This window comes from Podarcis filfolensis (assembly GCF_964270895.1).
Source record: "Podarcis filfolensis genome assembly, chromosome: 1".
Taxonomy (NCBI): domain Eukaryota; kingdom Metazoa; phylum Chordata; class Lepidosauria; order Squamata; family Lacertidae; genus Podarcis; species Podarcis filfolensis.
In genome coordinates, this window is record NC_139604.1 from 35,881,250 (window position 1) to 35,893,922 (window position 12,673).

The following is a 12,673-nucleotide window of genomic DNA, read 5'->3' on the forward strand; positions in this document are numbered from 1 at the left end:
TCTGTTTGAGGGCAGCATTAGAACTAGAACTTAAGCTTAACCCAGATATTGCAGGTATGGTTGGTTTGCTGATCTTGACAATCTTGGGGTGCAAAGTTTGCTCTGGGTCTGATTGCAGCCCTCCTAAATCTGCAGGTATGTGACTTGGAGTTACTCCTGCAACTGCTTCTTTTTCTAGATGCTCAGGTGGGGCCACTGGCCAGGAATACCTTTTACCAGAGTCATTTGGTAAGCTAGCCTGGAGAAATCTCACTGGACCCCAGTCATTCATGCCTAATTTTCATCTCCATGGATTTTGCCTCTCTTATGATAAATTGTTGTTTCCATTGTTTTTGTGACTGCTTAGTTTTTTTATCGTATTAATTGTGGAATGTCTTCCATACACTCAGTGTGGAAATACAGTATTATAAATAATGTAATAAATTAAAAATACCACTGAAAAGCCTTAATGGAAAATTAAAAAAATAACCAAGCTTCTGTTTGTTCTGACTGCGCAACTTCAAAAAAGAGCTGATGTTCACATTTTGGTGAAAATTCAGAGATGGAGCATTTTAAGCCCCTCTGGTGTTCAAAACTGGCACATAAATGGTACATGTTGGTCCTTCTACAATTGTGAACATCTGCTTTGATGTACCTGTTTTGCAAAATGAGCAGTTTCATTTTAAACACATAAAATAACAAGGGGGAAAATTATGTTCACGTGTGGGAGTCACGATCATGAATTTTCTTGACATGTTGAAGAAGAAGAGGAGATATTTAGATTTATATGACTAGGATGTTAACTTGAGTAATCCTGCTGTTAATTGGTCTTGCCTTTGCCTTAATGTGTTCCTTTAAACAACATCCATGTGAAAGTCATGAAAGATAAGATAAAAGACTGCTGCAGCTTCTATCAGGGATTGTATTACCCAGACCTCCACAGGTCAGGAGAGAGAATTACTCTTTGGAGACACTGATGGGAGCAGAGCAAAGCTAGAGAGACATTTCTAAAAGACCTCACGGCAGGAGATAATGACTTACCACTGTTGGGTTTCTATTGACATTGATCCTTTGTGTGGAAGTTCAGAATGGCAGTGCACAGTAACTCCTTCACATGTGCACATAATGTGGGATGCGAAAAGTTTTTTGTTTTTTTTTTAAATCCAGCCTACTTTTTGAAACGATGGTTTGTTTTCGGTTTTAAAAGGTAGTCCGCTAACATGAATGAAAAATTGGATCAGAGCTTAACAGTGAAAGATGGAGGATGGAAATAATAACCATCATAATCAGGAGATGCAGAAGTTTTGATGTGACTTGTAAACATTTAAAAATCTAATGCCAAATACTATGTTAAAAACTGATACAGTATGGATGAAATGTGGTCAAGCTATAGAACCAATCTGTCCACCACAGGACTCCTTCAGATGATCATTTTACTGAAAATTGGGCATTCAGGGTGTTGAAAGCTAGCAATACCTAGAGCAGACATAGGCAAACTCGGCCCTCCAGATGTTTTGGGACTACAATTCCCATCATCCCTGACCCCTGGTCCTGTCAGCTAGGGATCATGGGAGTTGTAGTCCCAAAACATCTGGAGGGCCGAGTTTGCCTATGCCTGACCTAGAGGGCAGCAGGTTGGGCGGAAGCTGATCTACACTGTTAATGGGCTGACAAATACAGAGACAGTAGTGACACAGGGCTGTAGCTCAGTGGTGGGGCATCTGCTTTGCTTGCAGGTTCAATCCCCGGCATCTCCAGTTAGGGCTGAGAGAGATACCTGCCTCAGATCCTGGAGAATCAGTATTTGTCACTGCAGTCAGTTTTGAGCTTGATGAGCCAATGGCCTGACTTGGTATAAAGCAGCTTGCTATGAATTTCAGAGGAGAATTTCAACATGACACTGTCATTTTCAGCTGCAGCCCCACCTTCACCTCTTCTTCTTCTTCTTCTTCTTCTTCTTCTTCTTCTTCTTCTTCTTCTTCTTCGGTGATTACTTGTAGCTGAGTAAGATTGTCTTCCATAAACATGGTTTTAACAATGAGTCCGTAAGGGACTGTGGAGGCCAATTCTGGACCCACACATCCTTCCACAGTGGGGACATCCTCTTAGCACGTTTCTCCCTTGCGTCCTGAGTTTGTGTCTTCAAAGCCCATGACACCTTTGGTAAATGCTGTTCTCCAGTTGGAGCGCTCACAGGCCAGTGTTTCCCAATTGTTGGTGTTTACCTTCACTTCTACCTCAAGGTCACCCATGAGTCTGACAATGCTAGTGAACTGCCAGTCTGTGTAGGCAATATTGAGCTTGATGTGGGTCAATGCTCTGGATGTGAATCAATGCTCTGGCTCTGTATAAGGCATCTCCCTTTGTTCCTTACGTACTTAAGAGAGTTGGGGGAAGCCACTTCTGACCAGGCTTTATTTTGGCATCCCCCAAAAGCTGTAATCCTCTTGACTGTATTGTGTCCCCCCACACTCACACACCAATATAACACCTGTGCACTGTGCATTCCTTTATTTTGTTTGTAAACTGTGTTGAATATTTGGCTGTGAAGGCTGAAAATAAATAAAAGTTCCTGTCTGTCAAAAGCAGTGAAAATAAAAACATTTTGAAGCCTGACAATCATCAACTGAAATGAATTAAAGATAAAACTTAAATTTTAATTGTTGCCTTTCCCCTCTCTGAATGTTTTCTTTAAATGCAAATTCTTGGCTGGCTATATTAACCTCATATAGTCCGGTTGTCCTTCAAGTGCATCATTTCTTGAAAAGCATTTTTTAAAAATTTATGCAAGGCATAGCATTTGAGCAGCTTTCTTAAATCCCAGTAGAACATATGATTCAGGAGAAGTGATGGATGCTGTCCTTAGATGCTGCTACAGTGCAAGTCCTACTCATTTAAGGACGACTTTCACTCGAGATCGGCTTGGTGAATTGCGTTGCGTTTTTTCCAGCTGTATGCTATTTCAAATTCAGTCCCATTATGTAAACAAGATTTCATGTTCTGATAGGGTAAAGTTCTGCTACATCTCTCTCCAGGGAACCATTTATGCTCATTACAAGCTTGATTCCCACCCCCCGACACTGGATAGGACATTCCAATCTCACCGCCCCCTACTTACTGGTACAGAGGAACTCCGGCTTGGTCCATCACACTGGTTGAGGCTGTAAATAATAGTTACGTTCCTTGCCTTCTAATATTAATTACGTTATACAAAGACCATTCTGTTGGGAGCAGTGCCGAAGCAATCGTAAATGAAATAGAGCGACTGTAATGAAGTGGCCCGGGCAGACTTCTCCAGTTTGCATGATAAACATTCCCTTTCTGTCTCTGAGATGGGACCAAGGTAAACGGAAACAAGGATTAACGGACAGTATGCTACTTTACCACACACACACACACACACACACACACACACACACACAGAGAGAGAGAGAGAGTGAGTGAGAGAGTTCTCAAGCGCAGTGAGAATAACCAAAATACCACCACCCGTGTTTACAGTGGGCAAAGTCAATTTATTAGAGCGCTTCATTATGTAGCAGAATCGCTGCCAATGGTAGTCTCCCAGTCAAAATAAACAGGCATAAAGTGTTCCACATATACAATTTGTGGTGAACAGTTACTTTGCTATTTATTTAATAATTGACCATAAATGGAGTCAAAGTGCAAAAGGGAGGGGGAAGGGGAACCTTGAAAAAACCAGCACACTAAGGGCTTTTTGAAAGATTGATAAATAATGTGGAATCTCAATTAGGCTTTAGAAGGAATGCAGATATTAAAAATTTGGTCAAGAATCTAATTAGCTGGAGGTAATTAAACAGTCTCACACGGGGTCATTAATCTTTTCCACAGACCTTTGATGTTTTGCACACTGTCTTCTAGTCATTAATAAAATTCATAACACTCCTCTTTGTGGTGTTTTATCATCCTGTTTTTCTCTGTAAGAGCATAGAGCAAGTGTCATTGTATCACGAGGGCCTTACTTTAGTTAATTTCTTTCTTTCCCCCCGCTTCTTCAACTTAACCCTTTCTTAAACCGAAAGAAAATCAATCTAGGCCAGAAGTTGAAAAGAGATGCCTCTGATCTATATATTGAAGCACAGTATGCATGTCTCATTTCCAAGATGCAGAATATAGGAGGTCCCAAGAATCTGCAAACTGTAGATTTTGATTTATGCTTTATTTTATAACCAAGTCCCCTTTAAAAAAAAAAAAAAAATTCAGTCCCTTAACAAAACATTAAGGGGGGTGGTAATTTCTTTGATTTTAGGCTATAAAAAGAATCTTGTTTGGGTAAAAATATAAGCTGATCTGCAGCCTTCACTTAAAGTACAGGAGAGTTAAATGTATAATTACATCTGGAAGGCAAAGCTCAGCCAATTAGGGAAAAACTAAAAATACAGACTTTGACCAAGTTCTTTGCACAAGATGCAGTTAAGTTCTGTAGAAGAGTCGTACATTATTTCAATATATTTTACATACAAGTGGTATCCCTAATGCAACTTGTTGGATTTGTACTTACCTGCCAATGAAGTACCGTAGCTGCATCACACTGGTTGCACTTCAAATCCTTGAACATTCTCTCTCCAAATTGGCTCAGTTCATTGTACAATGTTGCTTTACTTTCTCTGTTTTAAGGGGGTGCAGATGTTATAAACCCTTAGAAAGCAGAGCTGGGTTGTTTGCCCAATGTAGCTCTAACCTGCAATTGTTCAACTTTGTTTCTTATGTGATACAAGTAGCTCATTAATTAAAGCCTGTTGAGTCCCCATGCAAAAAGAGTAATGCCACTTAACATGTATATTGTATAGTTGTTTTCATCTTCAAAGCACTTTCCAGTTATTAATTAAAGGTCTGAGTGTGGCTTTTAAGCCACAGCTCATATGCGGGGCGGGGGCTGAAGGCTGCAATAGAAACTCCCAAGGGGAAAATAGTGACTGACTCATTCAGAATCCTCCTGCAAGGAACAATTCAGTCTGTTGAAGCAACTTAGCTGCTATTTTAGAGGTTTTAAAAAATGCAAAGACGGGGATTCTCCAATTTTGTAACAGATCAGATCAACAGTAAATTTGTTCAGCTCGGTTCAAGAATAGGTGAGACAGAACAAAGGCATTAATTATGTTTATTGTGAGTGAAGACACGCATAATATATAAAGAAGTCTTTCAGCACTTTCTTCCGGCATACTGAACCAGAGGTTGTGTTTGCCATCTGAGGCTGTTCTCAATGTGCCATATCAGTACAACAGGCCTTTTTTAGTGGTGGCTCCACAACTGTGGAATGGTCTTTTCACCCAGTCCTACCTGACCTATCTTTACCATTGTTTTAGGCCCCAGGCAAAATTATTCTTTTCCTCAAGGCTTGTGACCTCTTTCTTGCTTATGTTTTAGTGGGGTGAGAGATGCATTAGCTGTCCGCAGACAGCTTTTCGGGTCATGTGGCCAGCATGACTAAAGTGCTTCCGGTGCAACGGAACACTGTGATGGAAGCCAGAGTGCATGGAAACACTGTTTACCTTTCCACTGCAGTGGTACCTATTTATCTACTTGCACTGGTGTGCTTTCGATCTGCTAGGTTGGCAGAAGCTAGGACAGAGCAACAGGAGCTCACCACTATTGCACGGATTCAAACTGCTGACCTTCCGATTGGCAAGCCCAAGAGGCTCAGTGGTTTAGACCACCGCGCCACCCACATCCCTATATTTTATGAGTGGGGTGGGGTTAAATATTCATTTTATTCTGATTTTTGTACTTGGGTTTAATGCTTGTTTCACTTTGTAAGTCACTTGGTGTCAGTTTTAACAAATGACAAAATAATATACTAATGAACTGAGTGCTGTTTTTTTGGGCGGGTACTGAATTTAGCATACTGGTTTGAACCAGCCAGCCAGTCTTTTGCCTGTGCATCTGTGGGCCATTTTAAATGGAAGCACTAGGTGGTTCACACAACATGGTAAGGCAAACTATGGCTTACCATGCAGGTGTTAATGTGCAGACTCCCAGAGAGGAGCTCACAGCCATTTTGCTTTTCCTTGGACTTTTCCACACCTGCACCACCCTGAGCCATGTCAAGATTTGGCTTAGCATATCATATCTGAACCTGGTTCCACTTTTTCCTTGCTAACCACAAGCTGTGGCTTAACTTAGTGTGGCACAGGAGTAACAAAGATCCAGGAGCAAAGTAGATGTGAGCTCCAGAAACCTGAATATTTGAGGCACACTGGTAAACTATGATTTGGTTTACCATGTCAAGGAAACCAGACCACTATGGTGAACTAAAAAGCCCTCTCAGAACAATTTCTCTATCAGGTGTATAAGCCTTTATTAAAACAAAAAAGAATATTATCTGCTAATTTTCTAATTTTGACTTTTGCATATGCAGTTTTAGGATGCCGGACATCTTCGTATCCAGAAGCTTCTTTCTAAAAGCTGAGAAGTCAAATCTTTTTGGCTTCAGTGTCATCTCAGGTTTTCCTGCTTCACTGTAAAGGTAACCAACAAGTAGCTGCACACAGAGAAACATACAATTCTGCAACCATTATAGCATTTCCTGCCCAATGTTCCTATCAGAAAGAGCTAATAACTCTCTCACCCCTGTCCCTGAACAAAAGTAAAAGTCAGACTGAAAGTTATGTTTGCACGACAATTTCCTTAGTAAATGTAGTTATAAAAAGTGGACTAAAGAGGGCAGGAGATACTCTTTGGAGAAAAAAAAGTGCAAGTGGCTGCATAGTCAGACTGGATGAGGAAACAATAATATACATTGCAATATATGATAAAGTGATTTATTTTCAATAAAAATCTGTAAAACTGCTTTAGTTACTTTGACATCTTGATTAACTGAGTTTCAAAGATATCTGTATGTGTTGAACCTTCTTCATGCTGATTGTTTCTAATACTTTATTGCATCTGGTATTGAATATGTATGCATTTTAAAAAAACAAATACGAAAGCATCTGCCCTACTGTAGTTTTACTGGATTTGTCAGGGACAAAGTAGATTAATTTTAGGCCTCAGCCAGGCAACATTTCTGTGACAGTAAATGAAATCCAGGGTCCTTCACTGTTCATTTCCCACCCACTATCTTATTCTTTAGGCATTATTAGATGGTGATATGGTCAGGAAGAAAATTCCATTTCCTCCAATATCATTGAATTCCTTAAAAACAAAACAAAAAACAAAAAAATACCATACCAACAGCACCACCCTAGAAAGTTTCTATATGTGTCATTTGGTGGATGGGGGGGGGGGAGAGAGAGAGAGGGAATGAAGTTTACCTTGAATTAGTATAGAATCTACTCCTTTTCAGATCCTGTAAGAAGAATAAAAAATTGTGTAGGTTTGCATTTGTATCCTGGGGAGTTCTGTAATAACATCTACGTGACTTTTAACAGCTTTGTCCATCAGTAATATATCCAGTACAGTGGTACCTCCGGTTGCGGACAGGATCTGTTCCAGTTGAATCCCGAGGTTTTCACAACCAGAGGTGCCTGTTCTGCACATGCACGCAGTGCACTAGAGTGCTTCTGTGCATGTGCGCAGCACGGTAGAACGCTTCTGTGCATGCATGCACGACGAAACCTGGAAAAATACTTCCGGGTTTGCCGCGAGTGTATCCCGAAGGATACGTAACCAGAGGTGCACGTAAGTAGAGGTACCACTGTATCTACAAATATGGGTTCCTTTTTCCATCATCTTTCCATTTGTTATTCTAGTGTGTCTCATAAGCCTTTCACACAGCACTAATTAAACGCCATCTTGAAACTATACCACCAGAGCACTAACTGCGTTTCTGCAAAATGGGATCCTCATAACAGAGGGTCCTGGTTGTGCGCGGGACCCAAGAACTCACCTGACAGGGTTAAAATGGGGGGGAGGAGCGAGAAGTCCTGGCCATTTCCCTGGGATCACGCCAGGCAATTTTAGCCAATAGCCAGTGGGTGGCGTGATCCCAGGGGCTTTAAAAATGGCAGCGTGATGCAAGCAGGGGCACTTGCTTCACACGGCTGAACACCTGCCCACCCTCCCTAGTTTAGGTAGAGTCGCTTGGCCTTGCTTTTGTTTGGGTTGCCTGTTTTGGAACAGGGGCTGGGTAGGAATTTTTCCATTTGGCAGATTGACCTTAGCCATTTGGTTTTCACCTACCCCTTAGCAAATCATCTCAACTTGTAAGGTGGTGCATTGGCTCAGTTGGATTGTGGGGGAGGGGAGGTGCGGCCATCACCTGCCCCTCCAGGAGCTGGGTATTCCATTAAAGGAATCTGGGAGTCCTGGATCTTGTCTGAAGTCCACTTGAGGGGCTAGGGCCATGCCAGGACCACAGGAACCCCAGGGTGACCTTAGGTTGGTACCCTCATCGACCTAGCTCCCTCATTTGGTTTACCCCATTGGACTGCCACCCAGAGAGGTGGAGTCAGTTATAGTGGGAAGTCAATGCCTAAGCCAATATTGCTCACGTGATTGTATTTCAATAAAGCTGTGGCCAAAATTTGCCCCAAAACTTAAACTAATATAAGTGTCCGTGTGTATTTATTTTGGGGGTGGGTCTTGGGGCCTTGAGACACAAATGGTTCTGACCAGCCAGATACATTTCTCACTGCACCATCCTTTCCCCCAAGAAATCCAGGGCCACATTAATTAGCTTATCCTTCTTATGAAGAACCGTGCAATAATTATGAACAATTATCAGAGCTCTGCTCCTGTGAAGAACAGTTTTCTTTTCTTTTTTAAAGAAATGGGGCTTCAGTAGCTCTGGCTGCTGCCATCAGCACATGCCTTGGTCACGTCAAGGTTGGGCTTCCACAATGCACTCTGTATGGTGCTGCCTTTGAAGACTGTATGGAACCTTCTATGGTGTAATACACAGCTGTAATGGAGCAGGCTGTGTGCAGAGCACATAAGTCCCATTTTGTACCAATTTTCCTGGCTCCCCACTGGTTTCTGGGCACAATGCAAAAAGTTGGTTCTGAGCTTTTATGCTGTAAATTTTCTGATATCAGAATATGTTAGGAACCATGTTTTGCTATATCAGGAGTGGAAGACTCCCCCCCCCCCAGATTGGGGGTTATATTCCCATCTTGGTGATCTTCCAGTAGTGGGCAGGACCAGAAACAAAAGTAACAAATGTAAAATTTACCATTGTGCAGTAAACAATTTTGTATACCTGTTTTCACACCCCTTTTTCTCTATCCTCCAGCTAGGGAAGCAAGATAGATTAACAGAGTTCAAAGACACATTCCAGTCAGGCCAAAACACTCAAGGAAAGTATGAAGCAGCAATGGTGAATGGTGTGGCCCAGGAAGAACAGATGTGGTGTGTGGGTTGGGTGTGGGTGTGAGAGAGAGAGAGGTTGCTAATGACTTGTGAGCATCTCTTCAATATTAAAGAACTTTGTGACAACTTTGAGTGCTTCACAACAATCTCTTCTGTGACTGATTCTTTTCAAGACTGCAGCTCTGCCCCTTGCCTTTTCTTTGAAGCAAGTCCCATAATGACTATGTGAAAGATGGTGGAATCAGAGCCTGGAATCATTTAAAAAGAAAGAAAGGAAAAAAGAACTTGGATATGAACTATATTTATTAGTTTTGGGGATGACCCCATGAGCGCATATCTTTGACCTTGTTAACAGTTTTTGAAATATCAAGGCTGTTTCCTCTTTGGAAGAAATGGAGGCAGTGAGAGATTTTACCTTCTTGTGCTCCGTGATCAGTGCAGATGGTGACAGCAGTCATGAAATTAAAAGATGCCTGCTTCTTGGGAGAAAAGCAATGACAAACCTAGACAGCATCTTAAAAAGCAGAGACATCACCTTGCCGACAAAGGTCCATATAGTTAAAGCTATGGTTTTCCCAGTAGTGATGTATGGAAGTGAGAGCTGGACCATAAAGAAGGCTGATCGCCGAAGAATTGATGCTTTTGAATTATGGTGCTGGAGGAGACTCTTGAGAGTCCCATGGACTGCAAGAAGATCAAACCTACCCGTTCTGAAGGAAATCAGCCCTGAGTGTTCACTGGAAGGACAGATCCTGAAGCTGAGGCTCCAATACTTTGGCCACCTCATGAGAAGAGAAGACTCCCTGGAAAAGACCCTGATGCTGGGAAAGATTGAGGGTACAAGGAGAAGGGGACGACAGAGGACGAGATGGTTGGACAGTGTTCTTGAAGCTATGAACCTGAGTTTGACCAAGCTGTGGGAGGCAGTGGAAGACAGGAGTGCCTGGCGTGCTCTGGTCCATGGGGTCATAAAGAGTCGGACATGACTAAATGACTAAACAACAACAACAACAATTCCCTCTTCATTTTTACAATGTGCTGAACAGGGGCTGGGGGGGGGCAGAAGGGAGGAAAATACTTCTCTGAACTAGTTGGAGTCTTTCTTAGGCCACAGGTGGGTGAAAATTGACTGCTTATTGATAACTGAGGCCCCAGTCTTTAATCTGACTGGGTTGGGAGCCAGATTGACATGGAACGGGCACTTGGGCCGGGTGGGAATACAGGAGGTGCGCATGACATTATTATTCCAGGAAACTATAGCATGCTGTGGTCTCTTTTCAGTGCACTGGGGGCTCCTCTGAATTCCTATTGAGCCCTGTGCTCATCCCTGCCCAGGTGAGTATAGGCCCTTCATTCATGTTATTCTTGAATTCACATTATTCAGTGGATATTGTGCCTTTTGTCAACCTTACACAAAAGCCAGGCTTTCCTAGCCTAAAGTGCTCCAAAGCTATGATGGGGAGCCTGTGGCCATCTATATGATGCTGGATTCCAGCTCTCAACAGCCCTAGCCAGTATAGCCCATGTTTTGGGATGATGGGAGATGGAGTCCAACAAGTTCATGGGAAGGGTGTTTCCACCTGCTCCACCCTTTGCCCTTGGGAGCCTTATAACAAGCTGCTGCAAGAAAGAGACTATGAGTCACATCCTGGGATGGGTGTTTCTAGGACAAAGGTGAAACTGTGAAGCTCCCTTGTTATCTTTGTTATTGGGTGCTGCATGCTATTTAAGTAATCTTGTTATATTTATAGTATCAAAAATGTGGAGGTTTCTTTGGTACGTTATTATATTTTTGTTTTTGCTATGTTATTGTGAAATAGTTATTCTGTTATTATTTTGCTGATATTAAGAAATTGTTCTTGTTTGTTTGAAACACACCCCAGTTTCTTTGTTGCAAGTTGCTTTGAACATGAGTGTATGGAAAAGTCTCATAAAAATAAAATCAATGAATGAATGAACTTCTGAAGAGCCACAGGCTTCCCATCCATGCCCACTGCATCCCTGTGTGACATCCATCTGTGGGCTAAAGAAGGGGGGGGGACAAGAAATAAGTTGACTGCCTACTTTAATGGCAATAGCTACTCTGTCCCCCACCAGAAACCCATTCAGAGCTGCAACTCTGCATTTCTTCTTTGGCATCCCTTTGCTGTGAAAGTACTGTTCCTTTGTTACTCATAGCCCAGTCCCAAGAGATTGTGGCTATGTGATAGTATCATTGAGAGCATCAGAGAGTGCCAGTACCCAGTCCCAGCTTCCCCACCTTCTCATCTTTCTCCCAGTAAGCAGCATAGCTGCCAACTTTTCCCTTTTCTTGCAAGGAATCTTATTCGGAATAAGGGAATTTCTCTTTAAAAAAGGGAAATGTTGACAGCTATGGTAAGCAGAAGCCATACCACTGTGGGAAACTAGCAATGTGGCTCCATCCCATCAAGTGAGCCGCTTCTCCATGAACAGGACTTTGTTAAACATCTCACCTAGCTGTCATAACCCAACAGCTTAGCTAAGACCAGAGCTGGCCCTGCCATTAGGTGGAATGAGCTGACTACCTCAGATGACAGATGTTGAGTATCAGCAGTGAGTTGTTGGAGGACAAAGGTTTGTGAGCCACATCTCCCACTCTGGACTGCCTTAACCCAACATCAGGTGTAGCAGAAGATGTCACCTTGTCGAAGAGTCAATTACCAGACTACTCAGCTTCTGAACATAGGAGAGGGTGTGGGTATGCTATCTTCTCTTTCACTTCAAGCAGCAAATTGTTTTGGACAAACCCCAGCTAAGATACAGCGAACCAATTCATAAGATTCCAAATGGATTTCTCCCATGATGTCAGGATGTGCAGAACCTCTGAGTTCTGTTCCACTTTGGTTGGTCACCTCAGATACTGGAACTGCTTGAATTGCATGTGTTGTGAGGCCTCCAGTGTAGTTGTCACCCATATACTATGCCTGTAGGCATTGTGGAGTGGCCTGAATTCCTTTTCAGCTTGGAATAGGTTGATGACTTGCTATCGATGGCCATGCTGTAATTACAGCACTGCTTTTTAAAAAAGCGTCAGGATCGTATCTCAGAACACTGGATGTCAACCGATACACCCTGCAACAAGTTATGGGTGTGAACGACAACCAAATGTATGACTATGGTATCAGATTGCAACCACGGTTATTCTGGCACAGGTTACCAGGTTATCAGCGGACGGAATTTCAAAAGAGCTGCAGAACACCTGGGCTAAATGTCCTACTGTGTCAGATGACAGCCTTGGGAAAGAGATAGGAATGAAAGCCCTGATCTGCTCAAGTGCTTCCTAACTTTTCTGCAGAAGTTTAAAGACTGAAAATATACTGCTTAAATTAAAGGAAGAAATCATATTCTCAGGACGCCAGTTGCTTTGCCAGATTCCAGGTTCTTCTTCAATTTAGCAACCCTGAAG

At 42.4% G+C, this 12,673-nt stretch overlaps 1 long non-coding RNA gene across 1 annotated transcript; it reads right to left on the reverse strand.

The window, feature by feature from the left end:
- Nucleotides 1-6,289: 6,289 nt before the first annotated feature.
- LOC310746493 lies at nucleotides 6,290-12,050 on the reverse strand. Its single transcript, XR_014540733.1, has 3 exons — nucleotides 11,909-12,050; nucleotides 7,251-7,285; nucleotides 6,290-6,455 (listed from the first exon to the last, which is right to left on the reverse strand). It is a non-coding gene; the product is annotated as an uncharacterized lncRNA (long non-coding RNA).
- Nucleotides 12,051-12,673: the final 623 nt, after the last annotated feature.